The sequence below is a fragment of the Natator depressus genome, chromosome 1, assembly GCF_965152275.1.
Source record: "Natator depressus isolate rNatDep1 chromosome 1, rNatDep2.hap1, whole genome shotgun sequence".
In the NCBI taxonomy this organism is placed as follows: Eukaryota; Metazoa; Chordata; order Testudines; family Cheloniidae; genus Natator; species Natator depressus.
The window spans coordinates 39,785,936-39,798,137 of NC_134234.1; the positions used below are offsets into that span (position 1 = coordinate 39,785,936).

General features: G+C 41.2%; 1 protein-coding gene across 1 annotated transcript in view; it reads left to right on the forward strand.

Moving 5' to 3' along the window:
* The first annotated feature begins 2,840 nt into the window (after positions 1 to 2,840).
* ZMYM2 (zinc finger MYM-type containing 2) overlaps positions 2,841 to 12,202 on the forward strand; it is a 151,350-nt gene continuing 141,988 nt past the window's right edge. The window contains exon 1 of the mRNA XM_074957983.1: positions 2,841 to 2,858. The gene's annotated coding sequence lies outside the window, so the exon portion shown is untranslated. The remainder of the gene's footprint in view (positions 2,859 to 12,202) is intronic.

Below are 12,202 nucleotides of genomic sequence, written 5' to 3' on the forward strand. Positions count from 1 at the left end.
GGCTCCGGAGCCACATGTGGCTCTTCAGAAGTTAATATGCGCTCCTTGTATAGACACCGACTCTAGGGCTTGAGCTACAGGTGCCAACTTTCTAGTGTGTCGGGGGGGGGGGTGCTCACTGCTCAACCCCTGGCTCTGCCACAGGCCCTGCCCCCACTCCACCCCTCCCACCCCCTCCCCTGAGTTTGCTGTGCCCTCACTCCTCCCCTTCCCCATCTGCATGCCATGAAACAGCTGATGGGGAGGGAGGGGGAGGTGCTGATTGGCGGGGCTGCTGGTGGGCAGGAGGTGCTGGGAGTGGGGCGGGGGCGCTGATGGGCGGGGGGCTGCTGACGTATTGCTGTGGCTCTTTGGCAATGTACATTGGTAAATTCTGGCTCCTTCTGAGACTCAGGTTGGCCACCCCTGCCCTGAGAAATCAGGACTCCCAGTTTCAGAACCTCTGCTTTAATCATTATTGTGGATCTTCTCTGAACTCTCTCCAATTTATCAATATCTTTCTTGAATTGTAAACATCAGAACTGGACACAAGGTTCTAGTAGTGATTTGCATCAGTACTAAACGTAGGCAGTGTAGCCTTCCTAGTCCTCCTTCAGATTTCCTTATTTTATACATTAAAACAAAACAAAACTTTCTCAAATAGCTATCTGACTTTAGGCAACATGGATTGATCCAGCCTCTTTTAGCCTTACAAATGATCTTAGTTCAAATTTCTGATTTCGTCACAAGTGAAATAGTTTGGTGGTCTCACTTTTTAATCTTCTGGTCTCTTGTCTATTTCTGACTCTCTCTCGCATGCACGCTCACACACACATGCTCCCTCCTTCCCTAAATGTGGAAATGCCAGAATTATGGTTTCCTGTGCAATCTTAATACAGCCCCTTTATGCATGTGCATTGTGATAGTCTTTAATTGCATGATCACCTTTTATTTTTTTCCATGGGTCCCCTGCCTTATTCTGTGCTCTAGGCGTGAATCAGGGTTGTGTAGTGAATGAGATTGTAGGATCTCTGCTGCATTTGTTGTTTTCCCTAACCTTGTCCTGAGAAAAGGATGAACCATTTTAGTTCAAACTTAAAGATCAGCCTGAGGCAGACACTCAGCATGGAAAACTTCACCCTGGACAGTTGGTTTTGCAAAGTTGTATGCCACTAACAGAATATTTATAATGGAAGGTGTTGGGAAAACTAAGCTGTTGGGCTGCTACCGCTGCTACCTATAAAGATATATTTAAAATTTGTCTGTCTTGATAGTCTGCTTGGAGGATAAGAGTTGCATAAGGTGATCCAGGGTTCATTTCCAGTTGCAGGATTAACTTTTACATGTGAAATGACTACAGACACGGATGGCTTTGCAATTCTAAAGTACAGTGTGACTCCTCTTTTTATGTTAATTGTTTATTGGTAATTGATGAACAGTACTACTTATGAGAGAGGACTAAATGATTGGGCAAATGGAATATGGAGTCTTTCACCTCCTTATTCAGTAATGTCTAGGGCTGTGTCAGTGACCATCACTGGCATATAACATCTGTTTGGCCATGTGAAATGAATAGTTTCAGTTCACTTTCCTAGAAGACTGTAATCCATGTCACCATCTTAGTTGATTCTCTCAAGTATCCGGAAAGAGAGGAATTTGGAGACTGAACTATCCTCTGGTTCTTGGAGGTGATCTCTCCAGAGCAGTTATGAAGTATATCTAGAAGTTAAAATGTAGTGGCACTGCTCATGTTTATCTGGGTAGGGATGACCCATAATTCCCATTTCTAATGCTCATGTTTAAATACCTCTTTGTCATTCCTAGGTCTGTTTCTGTTTTAGACCATTCATTTATTTTCCTTTAATAAGTTATAATGTCTATATTTAATTAAGATGGATCAAATAGTAGCTCAGCCTCTTTCTATGCCTTCGATTCAGCATGAGAGAAGCCAGCAACTCACTGACCTTTACAGATGGGTTTCAGTCACTGTGTGTTTCTCTCAGATTCTGTTGCCTTTTTTGTGCTTTCTCCTCTTGTCATTTCCCTAACATGGTGGTTCTCATCCACCCTATCTGTTAGTTCTTCTTTGCTACCTCTCCTCTTTCTGTCTTTCAACCCAGAGTGGGTTCAGGTTTTGTCACCGCTCTTTCCTTGGAAATCTCCTCTCTAACTGCTGTGGAATCTTCTAGTTTCATCATTCTGTTTACTCCTGCCGTTAAAAGGGTGTTACCAAAATGTTCTGCTTGATATTTGAATAGCAGTAGTGGGGCAAGAATAATTTTGGTGTTTATCCCTTTACATATATGCTACTTACAGATAGAGGACTTCAGGTTCTAGCTGACCAGTATCTTTTCATGGCTAAATTTACATCAAATGTATTGAGAGTGGGGGAAATACATGCTTTAATGTGATTAACATGGCTACCATGGACTAATTTTGTGTCTATACTAGAATTTTCATCTACATTGGCCAACCTTGCTAAACACTGCTTGTTCCCTTCAACTGATGTTGAAAGTGATTGTGCTATTTGTGTGGCTCAGAGTCAAAAGTTAATCATTGTGATAGAATTAAGGGGTGTGGCATGCTTTGCTGCAACAGGCGTTGAGTGCTGTTGATCCTGTCCACACAGGGAGACAGCCATTTCAACACTGGCTGAGAGGGAGCACCAAGGGATGAAGCTGTGTTGGCTGTCAGTTGTTCAAGTATACCTGAAAGCCCAGTTTGGATACAGCTCCGGACTACTGCATTCATACATTGCACTTGACATTAGCAGTGCAATAAAGACAACTTTCATTGTGCATACTACAGGCAGTCTGCAAAGGCATCAAGATATTCAAAATACAGTGAAGTTCATGATCACTTCACTTCTCAGCTTCCCAGTGAGCATCACTTTTTGCTTTTTTTTAAGTAGTTAATCTTTTGAATCAAATTGAAACCTGGTTGATAGAATTGCTTTGAGGTATTTTCATTGCATAGGCCTACCCATTTATTTTGCTGTTCTGCAGCTTCTCTATATTTTTGCTGTTTACGTTTTTGTTAAATTTATTTTGACATATGACAACCTGTGTGTCCGTCATGTGCTCTGGATGTTTATTGTCTATATTAACATAAAATAAGTCTCTAACTTAATACATTCTTTCAATCCATTTCCCTCCCTAAAAGCCTAGGGAAAAGATGAGCTTTGCAGCATGTGCAAACTTCTCAGGTATGGGAGCAAATTCCAAAGTCAAGGTGGTCTTGCAGAGAGTGGCTTTCCATCTTGTGTATAAAGAAGGGTGCTGAAGCACCTCTGTTAGACTCAACTGTGGTTGTACTGCATGAGGAAAGATAGGCAGCATGGATAAAAATGACTCAATTTTCTAAATCTGGTTTTAAAACTCAGATATTTTTATTTGCATAGTTCTAGTTTTTTCCTGTTTTCCTATTTTGTAGTATTTAATTGCTAACATGAGTGTTTTCTACTTTTGTTTAGTTTCCCAGCTGTTAGAATTTAGGATTTTGCATAGAGAACTTTTTCCTAAGAAGTTTCATGCTTAAAATGCTGTGCGTGTTGAAAAAGATAAATCCAGTGTTTCATTAACATCCTTTCAGTGAAAAAAACACAAGTCCATGCTATGCTTGCATTCAGCACCATCTTTCAGTATATTGAACTGCCACAAGTCAAGAAAGCTGAAATTCTTTGCTTTCATCAGTGTTTGCAGTTTGAAGTCAATGAAGCTTGCTTTTGAAAACCATACTTATAGGCTCCTAAACCCATACTTAAGCACCTAAACTTAGGCTTCTGTTTTTTTTGAAAGTTTTGGCCTGTGTGTTTAAAAAGTTAACTTCTGTGTACGGAAAGTATGAATAACACTTGTTAATTCTGGAGCAATTTTGATTTGAAATGTCAAACATTTTATGCCACTAACACTTTTTAGAATAAAAATACAACTTTATCCCTGGTGGTGCAAACACTTATTATACGCATGCTTAACTTTAAATATATGAGTAGTTCCACTGAAATCAGTAGGACTATTCATGTGGCTAAAGTTACATAGTTGCTAAAGGAGGACTCAAGGACGATAAGGCCATTGCGGAGAAACTAAATGAATTCATTGCATCGGTCATCATGGCTGAGAATGTGAGGGAGATTCCCAAACCTGAGCCATTCTTTTTAGGTGACAAATCTGAGGAACAGTCCCAGATTGAGGTGTCATTAGAGGAGGTTTTGGAACAAATTGATAGATTTAACAGTAATAAGTCACCAGGACCAGATGGTATTCACTCAAGAGTTCTGAAGGAACTCAAATGGAACTACTAACTGTAGTGCTTCTGTACCAAATGACTGGAGGGTAGCTAATGAGACGCCAATTTTTAAAAAGGGCTCCAGAAGTGATTCCAGCAATTACAGGCTGGTAAACCCAACTTCAGTACCAAGCAAACTGATTGAAACTATAGTAAAGAACAAAATTGTCAGACACCTAGATGCACATAATTTGTTAGAGAAGAGTCAACATCACTTTTGTAAAGGGAAATAATGCCTCACCATTCTACTAGAATTATTTGAGGGGGTCAACAAGCAATTGGACAAGGGGGATCCAGTGGATATATTGTACTTGGATTTTCAGAAGGCCTTTGGCAAGGTCCCTCACCAAAGGCTCTTAAGCAAAGTAAGCTGCTATGGGATAAGAGGGAAGGCCCTCTCACGGATTGGTAACTGGTTAAAAGATAGGAAAGAAAGGGTAGGAATAAATGGTCAGTTTTCAGAATGGAGAGGTAAATAGTGGTGTCCCCCAGAGGTCTGTACTGGGCCCAGTCCTATTCAACATATTCATAAATGATCTGGAAAAAGGGGCAAATAGTGAGGTGGCAAAATTTGCAGATGATGAGATAGTTAAATCACAGGTAGATTATGAAGGGCTACAAAAGGATCTTTCAAAACTGGGTGACTGGGCAACCAAATGCCAGATGAAATTCAGTGTTGATAAATGCAAAGTAATGCACATTGGAAAACATAATCCTAACTATACATATAAAATGATGGGGTCTAAATTAGCTGTTACCATGCAAGAAAGAGATCTTGGAGTCGTGGATAGTTCTCTGAAAACATCCACTCAATATGCAGCGGCAGTCAAAAAAGCGAACAGAATGTTGGGCATCATTAAGAAAGGGATAGTTAATAAGACACAAAATATCATATTGCTTCTATATAAATCCGTGGTATGCCAACATCTTGAATACTGTGTGCAGATGTAGTCGACCCATCTCAAAAAAGATATATTGGAATTGGAAAAGGTTCAGAAAAGGGCAACAAAAATTAGTAGTGGTATGGAACGCCTGCCATATGAGGAGAGATTAATAAGATGGGGACTTTTCAAATTGGAAAAGAGACGACTAAGGCGGGGATGTGATAGAGGTCTATAAAATCATAACTGCTGTGGAGCAAGTAAATAAGGAAGTGTTGTTGTTTACTCCTTCTAACACAAGAACTAAGGGTCATCAAATGAAATTAATAGGCAGCAGGCTTAAAACAAAAGGAAGTATTTTTTTCACACAGTGCACAGTCAACCTGTGGAAATCCTTACCAGAGGATGTTGTGAAGGACAAGATTATAACAGAGTTCAGAAAACTAGATAAATTCATGGAGGACAGGCCCATCAGTGGCTATTACCAAGAGTGGACTGGGATGGTGTCCCTATCCTCTGTTTGCCAGAAGCTGGGAATAGGCGACAGGATGGATCACTTGATGATTACCGGTTCCGTTCATTCCCTCTGAAGCACCTGGCATTGACCACGGTCAGAAGACAGGGTACTGGGCTAGATGGGCCTTTGGTCTGTTCCAGTATGACAGTTCTTATGTTCTTAAGTTTCAATATTTTGTGTTTTTTGCCTATAACAGTTTTGTGAATTTCAAATATCCTACTAATAACGTTTGACAGATTTGGGAATGACTGTGTCAAATTCTGAACTCCATTTTGTTGTGAGAACACCTTTTCTTTTTAGAGGCTCCACTTTGCGCCGTAATCTTCATTTAGGAGCATGACCGTCATGATATATTGTAACTTTCCTTGTGGATTAGAGCGGTGATTCTCAAACTGCGGGTTGCAACCCCATTTTAATGGGGTCGCCAGGGCTGGCTTTGACTTGCTTCAGCCCTGGGTGGCAGGGCTGAAGTTACAGGCCCCCTTCCTGGGGCTGAAGCCTTTGGGCTTTGGCTCCCTAGCCAGAGGAGGTGGGGCTTTGGCTTTGCCACCCACACTCCCCAGGATGGCGAGGCCTGGGGGGGGCCCAGGCTTCGGTCCCCTCTCCTGGGGTCCTGTAGTAATTTTTGTTTTCAGAAGGAGGTTGCGCTACAATGAAGTTAGAGAACCCCTGGATTAGAGCATCCATTTTGTAGTAGAGGCTCAACACCTAGTTGAATTACTGTTTGGGAAGCTGGTACAGAGCAGTCTATCAATACGGTCTCTGAGTTACTGGCCCATATACAAGAACAACGAACATTCTACACAGAAGTTTGGCTGGGGGAAGGGGCTGGAGTTCCTCAGACTGGGCATACAGCTAAAATGGATCAAAGATTATATTTAAGGGGTAACGTTCACAGACATCTGCTGGAAGACCAGGCCAGGTGGCAGGAAGGGCTGTCTAGCCGAAGGATGTTGACCAAATCCAGCAGTTAGAGGAAGAGTGAGATCAGAGAAAAGGGGTGGGCTGCATTTGGGATTTTGTTTTTTCAAAGACCTGTAACCATGTAGTGCTGTTAAGAGTAAAATGCCTGTGGTTAAGAGATTCCTTTGCTAAGCCTGTATTCTTTGATTGCCTGTCATGTTGTCCCTGAAGGGGTTAATGGAGAAGATCAGAGCACCTGCAGCGAGGTGACACTCTGAGGGATCCGTTTAGAAGCAGCTGGTGACACATGTATTAGCATTTAGAAGAGTTGAGGCACTGATTCTGGTGTGTAAGGCAGCTGGGCTACAAAGCCCAAAGTTCCAAGAGAGGGGTGCTGGGGTCTTTTAAGGTCAGCGGTATGCACCAGGGAACTGTCCTGAGACCCACAGCTTGAATGTAAGAATGGCCATACTGCATTAGACCAATCGTCCGTCTAGCCCAGTATCCTGTCTTATGACAGTAGCCAATGCCAGGTGCTTCAGAGGGAACAGCCAGTCATTGAGTGATCCCATCCCCTGGGAGTGGACGACACTCCCAGCTTCTGGCAAACAGGGGCTAGGGACACTCAAAAGAGCATAGTGTTGCATTCCTGACCATCCTGGTTACTAGCCATTGATGAACCTATTCTCCATGAACTTACCTAGTACTTTTTTGAACCCTGTTAGAATCATAGAATATCAGGTTGGAAGGGACCTCAGGAGGTCATCTAGTCCAATCCCCTGCTGCTCAAAGCAGGCCCAATCCCCAGTTGTTGCCCCAGATCCCTAAATGGCCCCCCCAAGGATTGAACTCTCAACCCTCGGTTTAGCAGGCCAATGCTCAAACCACTGAGCTATTCCTTCCCCTCTAGTCTTGGCGTTCACAACATCCTCTGGCAAGGAGTTCCACAGGTAGACTGTGTGTTGTGTGAATAAATACTTCCTTCTGTTTGTTTTAAACCTTCTGCTTATTAATTTCATTAGATGACACCCGGTTCCTGTGCTACATGAAGGACTAACTAACTTTTCCTTATTCATTTTCATAGGAATAGAACAAGTTAAAAATTACTTAGGCAAATTAGATATCTTCAAGTCACCAGGCCCTGATTAAATGCATCCTAGAATACTCAAGGAACTGACAGGTTTCAGAGTAACAGCCGTGTTAGTCTGTATTCGTAAAAAGAAAAAAGAAAAGGAGTACTTGTGGCACCTTAGAGACTAACCAGTTTATTTGAGCATGAGCTTTCGTGAGCTATAGCTATGCATCCAATGAAGTGAGCTGTAGCTCACGAAAGCTCATGCTCAAATAAACTGGTTAGTCTCTAAGGTGCCACAAGTACTCCTTTTCTTTTTTCAAGGAACTGACTGAGGAGTCATCTGAGCCATTAGTGATTACCTTTAGAAAGTCATGGAAGACAGGAGACATTCCAGAAGACTGGAAGAGAGCAAATATTGTGCCCATCTATGAAAAGGGAAATAAGGACAATCGAGGGAATTACAGACCAGTCAGCTTAACTTCTGTACCCGGAAAGATAATGGAGCAAATAATTAAGCAATCAGTTTGCAGATAGTTAGAAGATAATGTGATAAGTAACAGCATGGATTTATCAAGAACCCATCGTGTCAAACCAACCCTTTCTTTGACAGGGTAACAAGCCTGTGGATAGGGAAGAAGCAGTAGATGTGGTATATCTTGACTTTAGTAAAGCTTTTGATACTATCTTGCATGACCTCATAAACAAACTAGGGAAATACAACCTAGATGGAGCTACTATAAAGTGGGTGCAAAACTGGTTGGAAAACTGTTCCCAGAGTTTGCAGACGATACCACGCTGGAGTTGCAAGTGTTTTGAAGATAGGATTAAAATTCAAAATGATCTGGACAAACTGGAGAAATGGGCTGAAGTAAATAGGATGAAATTCAATAAGGACAATCAGTTGTTGCACACATACAAAATGGGAAATGACTGCCTAGGAAGGAATACTGTGGAAGGGGATCTGGGGGTCATAGTGGACCACAAGCTAAATATGAGTCAACAGCATAACACTGTTGCAAAAAAGGTGAACAATTCTGTGATGTAGAAGCAGGAGTGTTGTAAGCCAGATGCAAAAAGTAAATCATCTGCTCTACTCTGCTCTGATTAGGCCTCAACCGAAATACTGTGTCCAGTGCTGGGCACCACATGTCAGGAAAGATGAGGACAAATTGGAGAGAGTCCAGAGAAGAGCGACAAAAAATGACTAAAGATCGGGAAAACATGACCTTTGAGGGAAGATTGAAAAAAAATTATATTTTTTTTAGTCTGGAAAAGACAAGGCTGAGAGGGGATATAACAGTTTTCTCAAGTACATAAAAGGTTGTAACAAATAGAAGGGAGAAGAATTGTTCTTAACCTCTGGGGATAGGACAAGAAACAATGAGCTTAAATTGCAGTAAGGGAGGTTTAGGTTGGATATTAGGAAAAACTTAGTAACTGTCAGGGTAGGTAAGCACTGGAATAAATTGCCAAGGGAGGTTGTGGAACCTCCATCATTGGAGATTTTTAAGAGCAGTTTAGACAGACACCTCTCAGGAATGGTCTAGATAACACTTAGTCCTGCCATGAGTGCAAGGGACTGGACTAGATGACCTCTCGAGGTCCCTTCCATTCCTATGATACTATGATTTTCTCCACACCATTCACAATTTTATAGACCTCTATCATATCCCTTTTTAGTCATCTCTTTTCCAAGCTGAAAAATCCCGGTCTTAATTAATCTCTCCTCACATGAAAGCTGTTCCATATTCCTAGGAAAAGTGACTAGTCATGACTTGGTCTGTGGGGGTGGAGGAGGCTCAGATGACTTAAACACGTGTGGGATCCATTAGTTGTTTACTCACAAGACTGGTGTCTGTGCAAAGAGAGGGACTGGGGCAGGTTCTGACAGTGGAATTTTGTAAAAAAAAGCAATTCAACCAATTTTAACTTTAGATTAAAATTGATGATATTTCAAATTAGCTTTACAAAGCCTAGTTTAAATAAATGCTTTAAAAAAAGATTAAATGAAGGTGATTTAAATTGTTCCACTCTGTAGATAGGTTTCTGGGTGAAATTTAGGGCATTATTTTTAACCTTTTGTCAGTCAATGTAGATCCTAAAGCATTTATGTAATGCTCCATTTAATGAGTGGACTCTCCTTTTCTGAATAGGTATAGTTTAAGTGGTCTCTTAATAGGCTCAAGTTAGCTGCATTACTGCAGGTGATAGAGGCATAGATAATTGTGGCAAGGTTCGTTTGGAAGCAGAATGTGAACAGTGCTCATGGCCACATCCTCTGAGTCCTTGCCTGTAGTTGAAATGTTGGTTGCATGCTCTGCCAGGAGCCCCAGTATAATTTCTTCCAACTACAGGGTGATGTTTAACATAATGATCATATCACAGCCCATATCTCCTCACTAACTCTTCCAAGGGCCTCATTTGCATGTTGGTCAGGTGTCTGTACTGTACTGTCAGCCCCTCCTATCTCCTTCATAGGAGTTGTTGTGGAATTGTAACTTTCGGATCTCTCAAAGATGGGACCACTCCAAACAGAATTCATGCCTGCCAGGTCAGTAGGCAAGTTAGTGGAACCTCATAGTCAATGATTTCAAAAGCTGCTGACTGATCTGGTGGGCATAGGTGTTCTAGGTTCATCCACTGCAAGGCGGAAATCATCGACTAATGGCACTAAAGCTGTTTCTAGCCCATACCTGTGCTTAAACCCCAATTGGACAGGATAAGGGAAATTAAGAAACCAACCAGTGATAATCTCTGGAAAAAGATATTTTCTTGAGTAGGGGCCTCAATAAATGCTTTAAGAATTATGAGCATGTGCCTTCCACTTACAAAAACCGTTAAATCTCAATTAGCAGTGGCTCCAGTAATTATTTGATGGCTTTCAACACCCAGGTAGGGCAAAAGGTCCAATTCATGCTATAGCTTGAAGCCACCCCAAGTACCTTCATAACACTGAGTTTTTACACTCAGCCTAAATGCCAAATTCAGACTGCACCCAACTTTATGAATAAAGCGTAGAAGTGCATGGGACTCCCTGTGGTATTAGTACCTTTCTGAGCTGATCCATTTCTCCTCTTCTCTTCCACAAAAAAGCCCTAAAAATTAATTCTTTGGACAATGTCGACTTTGACATTGAATGCTGTTTCACAATGCTTTCCTTAAACAACTTTTTCACAATCGGTAACTTTGATTCACAGAGATTGGTAGGTCCAAAACATGACTGTTTTCTTCTCTACAAAGTTTGGCAATTCTTCTAAAATAAAACATCAATATTCTTGTGTTTAAAATAAGAAAATCCAAACATAACCTTTCTTTACATACAGGCGGCAATTTTACAATCAATGGGGCATAAGTGCACTTTATTTCCTGCTCTTTGAGGTTATTAGTAATAAGAAATGTTACTCATCATGCTATTAAACTGGAAAGTGTTCCTTGACAGCATCATACAGTAAAGCTCTACAATAGGTTAACTCTTTGAGAGAGCCAAACTCAAGAAGGGTCAGACAATGAAGATGCATAAGAAATGAATGTCATTGGTTAGAAAGAAATGAGAGGAAGCTGAATTAAGGGGATTAAAGTGTTTATGTGATTAGTGGAGCACCTGGTTTCAAGCCTGACTAATATAGCCAAATGGCTTAACCAACCTAAATGGGCCAAGTGAAGTATAATCTGTATGTGAATTGCCTTGACAAACACACTGTAACAACCTTGTAGTCAAAGGCCAAAATTCAGACCTGGGGTAAGTGGATGCAACTTCACTGAAGTTTTTGCAGTTTATGTACCTACATATGTGTAGGCTTGGGAGGATTTGATTTTAATTTATAGATGTTGATAAACATCTGTTTAAGATGATGCACTGAAATTGATGGAATAGAATATTGACTGGATAACAGTTGGCAGGATCTCTCTACAATTTATAAACCTCTTCCTAACATTGAAAAATCCACACCCCTGAGCAACGCAGTTATACTGACCTAACCCCAGTGTAGACAGCGCTTTGATGGGAGAGCTTCTCCAGTTGACATAGCTACCGCTTCTTGTGGAGGTGGATTAACTATGCCAACGGGAGAAGTTCACCTGTCGGTCTAGTAGCATCTTCATTACAGTGCTTCAGCAGCCGTTGCAGCTTTTTACAATATAGACTTGCTATGAGAGCTGCTTGAATTTTAGTACCCTTTGCTTAAAATGATTGCAGTCCTCTCGACCTGCTTTTAATGAACATGTCCGTGTATCTGTATAGTATCAACTAAAGAGCTCTCCAATTACAAACTGTACCTAGTGTAAAATCTGGAATGGGTACCTTCTGGGAGAGATGACCGCTTCAGTTCCCGACTCTTGGCTAGGACAATCTAATAGCATAATCAGTTTTATCTATCATCCAGGAACAACTAAACTGATTAGTGCATTTTGTTAACATTATATGATTGAACTGTTACGTAATAGTGGTTTACTCACCCAGAGCACAAATAATTCTAAGTACTATGAGCTGGACAGCACCTCTTATGCAGAAGGATGACACCACTTTTAAAAAGTCTTTCTAAACGCTCTGAGCTGGTGTGAAGG